The following is a 13,913-nucleotide window of genomic DNA, read 5'->3' as shown; positions in this document are numbered from 1 at the left end:
TCTTGGGCTCCATGCTGCTCGGGATGGTATTTTGCTGTGTGATCCATCTGTGGAGAAAGAGAAGACAGTGAGCTTTGGAACAGGGGGGACGGGTTATGAAAATTCAGTATGAGACGGCTGCTACTGACAATGCAGCGTTTAGAGATAGGGTATTCCGTTATTAACTGGCCTCTCAATCCACGGGCACTTGTTTCTGAAACCTGTTCTTACTGTTCCGAATATGAGTTAAAAATGACCCTGGCTTGACAAGAGCAGACCCAGCAGCAGACGTAGGCAGAGCAAAATCAGGAAGAAAAACAAGGGGTGACACTGCCGTAGAAAGTGAGAAGCGCAAGAGCGACACCTCCCTAGCAGTCAACCTACCAGCAGAAATCACCTTTGAGGTGCTGCCGGACAGAGAGCCAAGGCTCTCCCCTTGCCTGGCAGGGATGTGCAAGGGAGCTGAGTGCTGGTTTTGCCAGGCACACTGAGAAAGGCCAAGAGGAGGCTCTGCTGGCCCTGCAGGGCCATAACCAGCTTTGTGCCCTTTGTCTGCCCAGGTGTCCTGGGTTGAGCAGCAGCAGTCATTCTTCTCCTTCTTAGGAGCTAGTACAGTGCTGTGTTTTGATCTTTTGGCCTTGGAACAGTGGTGATAACGCCGATGTTTTCAGTTGCTGCTCGAATGTTTGGTCTGGCCAAGGACTTTCTGAGCCTCATGCTCTGCCAGGGAGGAGGGGAGGCCGGGAGGAAGTAGAGACAGGACACCTGACCCAAACTAGCCAAAGAGGTATTCCATACCACAGCACGTCATGCCCAGGAGGTAACTTGGAGTGAGCCGGAAGGGGTAGAGGGACTGCAGGGTTGGACGAGGTATTGGTCGGTGCTCGGCTGGGGGGAGTGGGGGCGAGTTATTGGTCAGCTGGTGTTGAGGTGTTGTATTCTTTCCTCTTGTTATTTCCTTTAGCACTATTATTATTGGTGGTAGCAGCAGTAATTTGTGTTATACCTTAGTTACTAAACTGTTCTTATCTCAACCCGTGGGAGTTGCATTCTTTTCGATTCTCCTCTCCGTCCCTCCAGGAGCAGGGGGAGGGCAAGAAGGGGGGGGAGTGAGTGGACGAGGTTTGTGGTTGGGTTTAAACCACGACACCAGGCCAGGTCTCCTTCCATGCACATGCAGAGCAGGCAGGTCAGGATGCTCAGGGCCCTGAGGAGATGAGGCGTGGGCAGGTGAGCAGAGCCCTAGGCGAGGGGTGCAGGGCTTCCCATTTTCTGCCCACAGCTCCTGTGTGCAGCCGGGTACCTGCACCCTATGGGCTGCCCAGGGCCGTTCTGCACTCTAGAACCTGCCTGGCACTGCAGCCACAGCAGGGCCTCAGTAGCCTCCTCTCTCCACAGGCGCATGGCCGAAGCATGATGCAACAGTACAGGTGAGCAGAGCAGCCAAACATGAGCAGTGTTTGCTGGTGCTTACGGCACCTTCAAAGTACTGTCTCTGGCGTCAGAGAAGCAGGTCCAATCTACTGCAGTTTTGCTTGCTTTTATTGCTGTATCCGCTGTCAGGCAATTCCCTCTGCAAGCCTAAAATGTGTCTGGATCTTTTCAGTAACAGCAGAAGACAACAGAGAGGAGTAAGTTTTGCCTGGGTGTCATGTGCTCCACAGCAGAAGTTATTTTCTTTTTAATATTAGTTTTAAAATATTTCATAGGGAAAAACAGAGAGGGAGAGGGGGCACATTCGTTCCCTTCAGAGTCCACGCTTACAGGTACGTCGGGGAGGGGACCCCGCTGCACACGGGCCCACTGGGCTGTCAGCACGGGGCAGCCTCAGGCTCCCTTCCCTCCCAGGGCTGGGGCCGTGCTGGGGAGCTGGTGTGTGAGGGCACAGAAGGCCGCCGAACACCGCGAGGTGATGCGCGCTCCTGCAGGCACCCTGCCAGCAGTGCCGGCAGCGGCGGCTTCAGCGGCGGCAGCGGCGGCTTTAGCAGCGGCACCTGCTTTAGCGGCGGCAGCGACGTTAGGGGCTGTCAGCGCCTTTAGCGACGGCAGTGCCGGTAGCAGAGCTGGGGCGTTAGCGGCGGCAGTGCCGACACCTGCCCGGTTAGCGGCGGCGGCATGGTGCAGCTCCGGGGAGGCTTGGTCCACCGCGTCGTCGTTACCCTTCTGGTGATCCTGCGAGCCCGGCATGTCGGGGCTCGTCCGTGGCAAGCACGGGGATTAGGTAGGTAGGCAGGCAGGCAGGCAAGGGCCAGCACCCAGCCCCGGCAGTACGCACTGCACTGCTCGCCGTGGGACTGGGCTGCGTCAGGCGCAGCCAGCTCCACTGGCAGCGAGAGGCACGGACTGCAGCCACTGCGGGGACGTTTCCAGAGGAGTGGAGGGACCCCAAGCCGCACCTAGAGTCAGCCTTGTGCAGCCCTGTCGCAGGAAAAGCTTCCTAGGTTAAACGAAGCAGATAACGACATCTGATGGGAATGTGCTTGATTACAGCTGTGCCTGTAGCCGGTGGCCACCCGATTTGGCGAAATCCTGCCCCAGATCCTGTCCCGGAGCCTCAGGGCAATCCCGCAGGTGTGTCATTTCAATGCGTGAGCATTTAGGTTCTAATCATGCCAAATTTACTTGATATTTTCTTGGCTGGTGCTTAAGACATGCAGCAGAGCAGAGAGAGAACGGGTTAGGTTCAGCAAAGTGCCTTGGAGCATTCTGCCTTGCAAAGCATTCCTTCCCAGCCTCTCTGACTCTGCACTACTTCCAATACAAAGCAGACGTAGGCAGAGCAAAATCAGGAAGAAAAACAAGGGGTGACACTGCCGTAGAAAGCGAGATGCGCAACAGCGACACCTCCCTAGCAGTGAATCTACCAGCAGAAATCACCTTTTAGGCGCTGCCAGACAGAGAGCCAAGGCTCTCCCCTTGTCTGGGCAGGGATGGGCAGGGGAGCTGAGTGCTGGTTTTGCCAGGCACACTGAGAAAGGCCAAGAGGAGGCTCTGCTGGCCCTGCAGGGCCATAACCAGCTTTGTGCCCTTTGTCTGCCCAGGCCAGGTCTCCTTCCATGCACATGCAGAGCAGGCAGGTCAGGATGCTCAGGGCCCTGAGGAGATGAGGCATGGGCAGGCGAGCAGAGCCCTAGGCGAGGGGTGCAGGGCTTCCCATTTTCTGCCCATAGCTCCTGTGTGCAGCCGGGTACCTGCACCCTATGGGCTGCCCAGCACTGGTCTGCACTCTAGAACCTGCCTGGCACTGCAGCCACAGCAGGGCCTCAGTAGCCTCCTCTCTCCACAGGCGCATGGCCGAAGCTTCAGCGGCTCAGGAATATATCGACAGACGCATGTCAGACATGGAGAGAGGGATGCCCCGCTCGAACCCCTCTGAGCCCTGGGACCAACCACCATCGCGTGCGCCTCCAGAACCACAACAGCTCCATCCCAGAGCCTGCTGTGAGTCCCCTTAGGCACAACAGAGGGGGATCCCTCCTGTGGACTGAGGTCCAGAGGGAAGCCCTGATGGATTGTGCATGGCTCAGGGGGGAACCTGCACTGTCCTGCATCCTTTGTGCCCGAGCCACGCTGAGGCTTGACCTTTCTCTGATTGTTGTCAGTGCGGCCCAAGCCTGGGCAATATCCATGCCAGGATGCATGATTTTTTCAAAAGATCCCACAAAGCGTTGCTTGCGGGGGGGCCATGAGTGGGAGACAAGTCCTGGAAACTGGGGGCACGCAAGCAATGCCCATGCCAGAGAAAAGGCCAAGAGGGACAGCAAGGCTCAGGTATCTCCCGAGGGGATCTGACTCTGGCCCTTTGGGATGTACATCACCAGGGGAGGGAGAGCTGGGACTGGCACTCCCTGACGCAGGGGTGGGTTTTGTCTGTCTCGCTTAGAGGGGCAGTCGGTCACCCTGCTGCTCTCCCCCATGCGCTCCCCATCTGGCCTCATGAGTTACGCTCAGTGGAACAACTTGTCCCAGAGGGACAGAGAGTGCCTCCGGGCGGCAGCGCTAGCAAGCCTTCCTTGCAAAGGGAAGGTGGGTGAACGCATAAGAACTGGTGTGCAAATAAATGTGAAAGATCACCAGAAGGGGGAGCAAACCTATGACACTGGGAAAACTGGATTATGCTTATCCCAGAGTGCAGGCAAAGCTGAGAGGAGCTGAGGCTGTACCCTGGGGAGAGGCTCCAGGGTGCGTTCATTTGCAGCGACTTTGGGAGTTGCCTTTGCTTCTACTGAAACCAAGGAAATGCTGCAGTCCCAGCAAGTTCGCTGAGCAAGAACATTTCCTGGTGGTGTCAGATCTCTTGTGAAAAATTATCATTCGTGTGCAGCATACAGAATTCTGCCTGCAGGTGGGGATGACAAGAAAAACCCAAATGCTGCAGATCAGCATGGATTCTGGAAGCTCTGCACAGAAGGCATCGTGGCAGTCTTGGGCTCCATGCTGCTCGGGATGGTATTTTGCTGTGTGATCCATCTGTGGAGAAAGAGAAGACGGTGAGCTTTGGAACAGGGGGGACGGGTTATGAAAATTCAGTATGAGACGGCTGCTACTGACAATGCAGCGTTTAGAGATAGGGTATTCCGTTATTAACTGGCCTCTCAATCCACGGGCACTTGTTTCTGAAACCTGTTCTTACTGTTCCGAATATGAGTTAAAAATGACCCTGGCTTGACAAGAGCAGACCCAGCAGCAGACGTAGGCAGAGCAAAATCAGGAAGAAAAACAAGGGGTGACACTGCCGTAGAAAGTGAGAAGCGCAAGAGCGACACCTCCCTAGCAGTCAACCTACCAGCAGAAATCACCTTTGAGGTGCTGCCGGACAGAGAGCCAAGGCTCTCCCCTTGCCTGGCAGGGATGTGCAAGGGAGCTGAGTGCTGGTTTTGCCAGGCACACTGAGAAAGGCCAAGAGGAGGCTCTGCTGGCCCTGCAGGGCCATAACCAGCTTTGTGCCCTTTGTCTGCCCAGGTGTCCTGGGTTGAGCAGCAGCAGTCATTCTTCTCCTTCTTAGGAGCTAGTACAGTGCTGTGTTTTGATCTTTTGGCCTTGGAACAGTGGTGATAACGCCGATGTTTTCAGTTGCTGCTCGAATGTTTGGTCTGGCCAAGGACTTTCTGAGCCTCATGCTCTGCCAGGGAGGAGGGGAGGCCGGGAGGAAGTAGAGACAGGACACCTGACCCAAACTAGCCAAAGAGGTATTCCATACCACAGCACGTCATGCCCAGGAGGTAACTTGGAGTGAGCCGGAAGGGGTAGAGGGACTGCAGGGTTGGACGAGGTATTGGTCGGTGCTCGGCTGGGGGGAGTGGGGGCGAGTTATTGGTCAGCTGGTGTTGAGGTGTTGTATTCTTTCCTCTTGTTATTTCCTTTAGCACTATTATTATTGGTGGTAGCAGTAGTGATTTGTGTTATACCTTAGTTACTAAACTGTTCTTATCTCAACCCGTGGGAGTTGCATTCTTTTCGATTCTCCTCTCCGTCCCTCCAGGAGCAGGGGGAGGGCAAGAAGGGGGGGGAGTGAGTGGACGAGGTTTGTGGTTGGGTTTAAACCACGACAGTTTTTTTTTTTGGCGCCCAACGTGGGGCACGAAGGGTTGAGATAACGACGGAGATGATCAGATTAATTGTCGTCACAGTGCTGATTTATTGGCTCTCAAAGTTGTTTCTCTTGCTCTCAGCGCTTCAGAATGTAGTACATTACATAGAGCCGGTATTCCCTGTGTTCGTGTTTATCAAGTGTGGGGCTTGGGCTAAGGTTTTTGTTTCACTGTACTTTATGGCAATGGCTTGTAATTCGGTTGGGCTCCAGCAGCAGGGAGAGATGGACGTGGCCGTGGACTTGTACCCGGCCGTCCCGCTGCTCTTCACCGCCCTGGCCCTTGTCCTCGCCTCCGTCTTTGTGAAGCTGCGGGGAGCCGAGGGGGAGCGGCCCCGGGAGCCGGCGGCGGCCGAAGCGGCCCGGGAGAGCGGCCCCGGGGACCAGGCGGCGGCGGGAGCGGGGCCGGAGGCCGGGAAGGAGGCGGCTGCTGAGCAGCGGGAGGAGGCGGCCGAGGAGCCGAGCCCCGCGGAGGAGCCGAGCCCCGCGGAGGAGCCGAGCCCCGCGGAGGAGCCGAGCCCCTCGGCCGAGCCCAGTCCCGCGGCGGCCAAGAGCCTCCCCCGGCAGCCGCCCGCCGAGCCCCAGGAGGATGCAGGGGCCCAGGCAGCATTTCCCAGCAAGGCAGAGGAGGAAGAGCTGCACCCAGGGAAAGAGACGCTGGAGGTGGGAGAGCCGGCAAGCACAGCAGCTGCAACAGCCCCAGGGACAAGTACAGCAGCATCACTGGAGAGTTCTGAAGGGTTTGAATGGCCTTTGGGTACCCTTGGGACCTGCCTGCTGATTGCAATGGGGATCAGCAAGTTGGCACACACACAGAGCGTGTTCTACCCACGGCCATTTTGTCTGATCTCAGAAGTTAAGCAGAGTCGGGTTTGCTTCTTGTCTGGGGTTAGACAACAATATGGGAGGACCAAAAGATCTTCCCCAAGGCTGGACAGTCATGAGTGGCAGGGTGTGTGGGACAGTATGAGCCAGTATCTAGTCCACTGGACCCCTCCAGTGCTTTGGAAGCATAGGAGATGGAAGGCAGCTGTACGGAGTCCCCAGCAACAAGCTGCAGAAATTGCTGAAGGGGACAGTGAATTATTTTGAGCCTGGTGGGCCCATGGCACTTCAGGCCATCAGGGCAGAGATGCAACATAGAGATGGACTCATGATCGAGGGGTGGACTTAGCAATGGGCACTATTGCCCAGGTTATTCACGAGTGTGAACACTGCACACAGCCTCTCCTGCTCTGAGAGACTGTAACAAGAGATGAAGCCTGACATCATGGACCGAATGGACTCAGCAGCTTTATAGGTCCATGCACTAAGAAATGATGTTTTTCTCTGTGTATATGTAGATGTATATATATATGTAAGAGTGATGGGATATTGAAGATGTGGGATCTGAGCATGACGTGAATGGTATGGAATAAGGGGTGGATAATGTCCTGGGTTGAGCAGCAGCAGTCATTCTTCTCCTTCTTAGGAGCTAGTACAGTGCTGTGTTTTGATCTTTTGGCCTTGGAACAGTGGTGATAACGCCGATGTTTTCAGTTGCTGCTCGAATGTTTGGTCTGGCCAAGGACTTTCTGAGCCTCATGCTCTGCCAGGGAGGAGGGGAGGCCGGGAGGAAGTAGAGACAGGACACCTGACCCAAACTAGCCAAAGAGGTATTCCATACCACAGCACGTCATGCCCAGGAGGTAACTTGGAGTGAGCCGGAAGGGGTAGAGGGACTGCAGGGTTGGACGAGGTATTGGTCGGTGCTCGGCTGGGGGGAGTGGGGGCGAGTTATTGGTCAGCTGGTGTTGAGGTGTTGTATTCTTTCCTCTTGTTATTTCCTTTAGCACTATTATTATTGGTGGTAGCAGCAGTAATTTGTGTTATACCTTAGTTACTAAACTGTTCTTATCTCAACCCGTGGGAGTTGCATTCTTTTCGATTCTCCTCTCCGTCCCTCCAGGAGCAGGGGGAGGGCAAGAAGGGGGGGGAGTGAGTGGACGAGGTTTGTGGTTGGGTTTAAACCACGACACCAGGCCAGGTCTCCTTCCATGCACATGCAGAGCAGGCAGGTCAGGATGCTCAGGGCCCTGAGGAGATGAGGCGTGGGCAGGTGAGCAGAGCCCTAGGCGAGGGGTGCAGGGCTTCCCATTTTCTGCCCACAGCTCCTGTGTGCAGCCGGGTACCTGCACCCTATGGGCTGCCCAGGGCCGTTCTGCACTCTAGAACCTGCCTGGCACTGCAGCCACAGCAGGGCCTCAGTAGCCTCCTCTCTCCACAGGCGCATGGCCGAAGCATGATGCAACAGTACAGGTGAGCAGAGCAGCCAAACATGAGCAGTGTTTGCTGGTGCTTACGGCACCTTCAAAGTACTGTCTCTGGCGTCAGAGAAGCAGGTCCAATCTACTGCAGTTTTGCTTGCTTTTATTGCTGTATCCGCTGTCAGGCAATTCCCTCTGCAAGCCTAAAATGTGTCTGGATCTTTTCAGTAACAGCAGAAGACAACAGAGAGGAGTAAGTTTTGCCTGGGTGTCATGTGCTCCACAGCAGAAGTTATTTTCTTTTTAATATTAGTTTTAAAATATTTCATAGGGAAAAACAGAGAGGGAGAGGGGGCACATTCGTTCCCTTCAGAGTCCACGCTTACAGGTACGTCGGGGAGGGGACCCCGCTGCACACGGGCCCACTGGGCTGTCAGCACGGGGCAGCCTCAGGCTCCCTTCCCTCCCAGGGCTGGGGCCGTGCTGGGGAGCTGGTGTGTGAGGGCACAGAAGGCCGCCGAACACCGCGAGGTGATGCGCGCTCCTGCAGGCACCCTGCCAGCAGTGCCGGCAGCGGCGGCTTCAGCGGCGGCAGCGGCGGCTTTAGCAGCGGCACCTGCTTTAGCGGCGGCAGCGACGTTAGGGGCTGTCAGCGCCTTTAGCGACGGCAGTGCCGGTAGCAGAGCTGGGGCGTTAGCGGCGGCAGTGCCGACACCTGCCCGGTTAGCGGCGGCGGCATGGTGCAGCTCCGGGGAGGCTTGGTCCACCGCGTCGTCGTTACCCTTCTGGTGATCCTGCGAGCCCGGCATGTCGGGGCTCGTCCGTGGCAAGCACGGGGATTAGGTAGGTAGGCAGGCAGGCAGGCAAGGGCCAGCACCCAGCCCCGGCAGTACGCACTGCACTGCTCGCCGTGGGACTGGGCTGCGTCAGGCGCAGCCAGCTCCACTGGCAGCGAGAGGCACGGACTGCAGCCACTGCGGGGACGTTTCCAGAGGAGTGGAGGGACCCCAAGCCGCACCTAGAGCCAGCCTTGTGCAGCCCTGTCGCAGGAAAAGCTTCCTAGGTTAAACGAAGCAGATAACGACATCTGATGGGAATGTGCTTGATTACAGCTGTGCCTGTAGCCGGTGGCCACCCGATTTGGCGAAATCCTGCCCCAGATCCTGTCCCGGAGCCTCAGGGCAATCCCGCAGGTGTGTCATTTCAATGCGTGAGCACTTAGGTTCTAATCATGCCAAATTTACTTGATATTTTCTTGGCTGGTGCTTAAGACATGCAGCAGAGCAGAGAGAGAACGGGTTAGGTTCAGCAAAGTGCCTTGGAGCATTCTGCCTTGCAAAGCATTCCTTCCCAGCCTCTCTGACTCTGCACTACTTCCAATACAAAGCAGACGTAGGCAGAGCAAAATCAGGAAGAAAAACAAGGGGTGACACTGCCGTAGAAAGCGAGATGCGCAACAGCGACACCTCCCTAGCAGTGAATCTACCAGCAGAAATCACCTTTTAGGCGCTGCCAGACAGAGAGCCAAGGCTCTCCCCTTGTCTGGGCAGGGATGGGCAGGGGAGCTGAGTGCTGGTTTTGCCAGGCACACTGAGAAAGGCCAAGAGGAGGCTCTGCTGGCCCTGCAGGGCCATAACCAGCTTTGCGCCCTTTGTCTGCCCAGGCCAGGTCTCCTTCCATGCACATGCAGAGCAGGCAGGTCAGGATGCTCAGGGCCCTGAGGAGATGAGGCATGGGCAGGCGAGCAGAGCCCTAGGCGAGGGGTGCAGGGCTTCCCATTTTCTGCCCATAGCTCCTGTGTGCAGCCGGGTACCTGCACCCTATGGGCTGCCCAGCACTGGTCTGCACTCTAGAACCTGCCTGGCACTGCAGCCACAGCAGGGCCTCAGTAGCCTCCTCTCTCCACAGGCGCATGGCCGAAGCTTCAGCGGCTCAGGAATATATCGACAGACGCATGTCAGACATGGAGAGAGGGATGCCCCGCTCGAACCCCTCTGAGCCCTGGGACCAACCACCATTGCGTGCGCCTCCAGAACCACAACAGCTCCATCCCAGAGCCTGCTGTGAGTCCCCTTAGGCACAACAGAGGGGGATCCCTCCTGTGGACTGAGGTCCAGAGGGAAGCCCTGATGGATTGTGCATGGCTCAGGGGGGAACCTGCACTGTCCTGCATCCTTTGTGCCCGAGCCACGCTGAGGCTTGACCTTTCTCTGATTGTTGTCAGTGCGGCCCAAGCCTGGGCAATATCCATGCCAGGATGCATGATTTTTTCAAAAGATCCCACAAAGCGTTGCTTGCGGGGGGGCCATGAGTGGGAGACAAGTCCTGGAAACTGGGGGCACGCAAGCAATGCCCATGCCAGAGAAAAGGCCAAGAGGGACAGCGAGGCTCAGGTATCTCCCGAGGGGATCTGACTCTGGCCCTTTGGGATGTACATCACCAGGGGAGGGAGAGCTGGGACTGGCACTCCCTGACGCAGGGGTGGGTTTTGTCTGTCTCGCTTAGAGGGACAGTCGGTCACCCTGCTGCTCTCCCCCATGCGCTCCCCATCTGGCCTCATGAGTTACGCTCAGTGGAACAACTTGTCCCAGAGGGACAGAGAGTGCCTCCGGGCACAGCGCTAGCAAGCCTTCCTTGCAAAGGGAAGGTGGGTGAACGCATAAGAACTGGTGTGCAAATAAATGTGAAAGATCACCAGGAAGGGGGAGCAAACCTATGACACTGGGAAAACTGGATTATGCTTATCCCAGAGTGCAGGCAAAGCTGAGAGGAGCTGAGGCTGTACCCTGGGGAGAGTCTCCAGGGTGCGTTCATTTGCAGCGACTTTGGGAGTTGCCTTTGCTTCTACTGAAACCAAGGAAATGCTGCAGTCCCAGCAAGTTCGCTGAGCAAGAACATTTCCTGGTGGTGTCAGATCTCTTGTGAAAAATTATCATTCGTGTGCAGCATACAGAATTCTGCCTGCAGGTGGGGATGACAAGAAAAACCCAAATGCTGCAGATCAGCATGGATTCTGGAAGCTCTGCACAGAAGGCATCGTGGCAGTCTTGGGCTCCATGCTGCTCGGGATGGTATTTTGCTGTGTGATCCATCTGTGGAGGAAGAGAAGACGGTGAGCTTTGGAGCAGGGGGGACGGGTTATGAAAATTCAGTATGAGACGGCTGCTACTGACAATGCAGCGTTTAGAGATAGGGTATTCCGTTATTAACTGGCCTCTCAATCCACGGGCACTTGTTTCTGAAACCTGTTCTTACTGTTCCGAATATGAGTTAAAAATGACCCTGGCTTGACAAGAGCAGACCCAGCAGCAGACGTAGGCAGAGCAAAATCAGGAAGAAAAACAAGGGGTGACACTGCCGTAGAAAGTGAGAAGCGCAAGAGCGACACCTCCCTAGCAGTCAACCTACCAGCAGAAATCACCTTTGAGGTGCTGCCGGACAGAGAGCCAAGGCTCTCCCCTTGCCTGGCAGGGATGTGCAAGGGAGCTGAGTGCTGGTTTTGCCAGGCACACTGAGAAAGGCCAAGAGGAGGCTCTGCTGGCCCTGCAGGGCCATAACCAGCTTTGTGCCCTTTGTCTGCCCAGGTGTCCTGGGTTGAGCAGCAGCAGTCATTCTTCTCCTTCTTAGGAGCTAGTACAGTGCTGTGTTTTGATCTTTTGGCCTTGGAACAGTGGTGATAACGCCGATGTTTTCAGTTGCTGCTCGAATGTTTGGTCTGGCCAAGGACTTTCTGAGCCTCATGCTCTGCCAGGGAGGAGGGGAGGCCGGGAGGAAGTAGAGACAGGACACCTGACCCAAACTAGCCAAAGAGGTATTCCATACCACAGCACGTCATGCCCAGGAGGTAACTTGGAGTGAGCCGGAAGGGGTAGAGGGACTGCAGGGTTGGACGAGGTATTGGTCGGTGCTCGGCTGGGGGGAGTGGGGGCGAGTTATTGGTCAGCTGGTGTTGAGGTGTTGTATTCTTTCCTCTTGTTATTTCCTTTAGCACTATTATTATTGGTGGTAGCAGCAGTAATTTGTGTTATACCTTAGTTACTAAACTGTTCTTATCTCAACCCGTGGGAGTTGCATTCTTTTCGATTCTCCTCTCCGTCCCTCCAGGAGCAGGGGGAGGGCAAGAAGGGGGGGGAGTGAGTGGACGAGGTTTGTGGTTGGGTTTAAACCACGACACCAGGCCAGGTCTCCTTCCATGCACATGCAGAGCAGGCAGGTCAGGATGCTCAGGGCCCTGAGGAGATGAGGCGTGGGCAGGTGAGCAGAGCCCTAGGCGAGGGGTGCAGGGCTTCCCATTTTCTGCCCACAGCTCCTGTGTGCAGCCGGGTACCTGCACCCTATGGGCTGCCCAGGGCCGTTCTGCACTCTAGAACCTGCCTGGCACTGCAGCCACAGCAGGGCCTCAGTAGCCTCCTCTCTCCACAGGCGCATGGCCGAAGCATGATGCAACAGTACAGGTGAGCAGAGCAGCCAAACATGAGCAGTGTTTGCTGGTGCTTACGGCACCTTCAAAGTACTGTCTCTGGCGTCAGAGAAGCAGGTCCAATCTACTGCAGTTTTGCTTGCTTTTATTGCTGTATCCGCTGTCAGGCAATTCCCTCTGCAAGCCTAAAATGTGTCTGGATCTTTTCAGTAACAGCAGAAGACAACAGAGAGGAGTAAGTTTTGCCTGGGTGTCATGTGCTCCACAGCAGAAGTTATTTTCTTTTTAATATTAGTTTTAAAATATTTCATAGGGAAAAGCAGAGAGGGAGAGGGGGCACATTCGTTCCCTTCAGAGTCCACGCTTACAGGTACGTCGGGGAGGGGACCCCGCTGCACACGGGCCCACTGGGCTGTCAGCACGGGGCAGCCTCAGGCTCCCTTCCCTCCCAGGGCTGGGGCCGTGCTGGGGAGCTGGTGTGTGAGGGCACAGAAGGCCGCCGAACACCGCGAGGTGATGCGCGCTCCTGCAGGCACCCTGCCAGCAGTGCCGGCAGCGGCGGCTTCAGCGGCGGCAGCGGCGGCTTTAGCAGCGGCACCTGCTTTAGCGGCGGCAGCGACGTTAGGGGCTGTCAGCGCCTTTAGCGACGGCAGTGCCGGTAGCAGAGCTGGGGCGTTAGCGGCGGCAGTGCCGACACCTGCCCGGTTAGCGGCGGCGGCATGGTGCAGCTCCGGGGAGGCTTGGTCCACCGCGTCGTCGTTACCCTTCTGGTGATCCTGCGAGCCCGGCATGTCGGGGCTCGTCCGTGGCAAGCACGGGGATTAGGTAGGTAGGCAGGCAGGCAGGCAAGGGCCAGCACCCAGCCCCGGCAGTACGCACTGCACTGCTCGCCGTGGGACTGGGCTGCGTCAGGCGCAGCCAGCTCCACTGGCAGCGAGAGGCACGGACTGCAGCCACTGCGGGGACGTTTCCAGAGGAGTGGAGGGACCCCAAGCCGCACCTAGAGCCAGCCTTGTGCAGCCCTGTCGCAGGAAAAGCTTCCTAGGTTAAACGAAGCAGATAACGACATCTGATGGGAATGTGCTTGATTACAGCTGTGCCTGTAGCCGGTGGCCACCCGATTTGGCGAAATCCTGCCCCAGATCCTGTCCCGGAGCCTCAGGGCAATCCCGCAGGTGTGTCATTTCAATGCGTGAGCATTTAGGTTCTAATCATGCCAAATTTACTTGATATTTTCTTGGCTGGTGCTTAAGACATGCAGCAGAGCAGAGAGAGAACGGGTTAGGTTCACCAAAGTGCCTTGGAGCATTCTGCCTTGCAAAGCATTCCTTCCCAGCCTCTCTGACTCTGCACTACTTCCAATACAAAGCAGACGTAGGCAGAGCAAAATCAGGAAGAAAAACAAGGGGTGACACTGCCGTAGAAAGCGAGATGCGCAACAGCGACACCTCCCTAGCAGTGAATCTACCAGCAGAAATCACCTTTTAGGCGCTGCCAGACAGAGAGCCAAGGCTCTCCCCTTGTCTGGGCAGGGATGGGCAGGGGAGCTGAGTGCTGGTTTTGCCAGGCACACTGAGAAAGGCCAAGAGGAGGCTCTGCTGGCCCTGCAGGGCCATAACCAGCTTTGCGCCCTTTGTCTGCCCAGGCCAGGTCTCCTTCCATGCACATGCAGAGCAGG

This window comes from Lathamus discolor, chromosome 3 (genome assembly GCF_037157495.1).
Source record: "Lathamus discolor isolate bLatDis1 chromosome 3, bLatDis1.hap1, whole genome shotgun sequence".
Taxonomy (NCBI): domain Eukaryota; kingdom Metazoa; phylum Chordata; class Aves; order Psittaciformes; family Psittacidae; genus Lathamus; species Lathamus discolor.
This window is presented reverse-complemented; position numbering follows the sequence as displayed.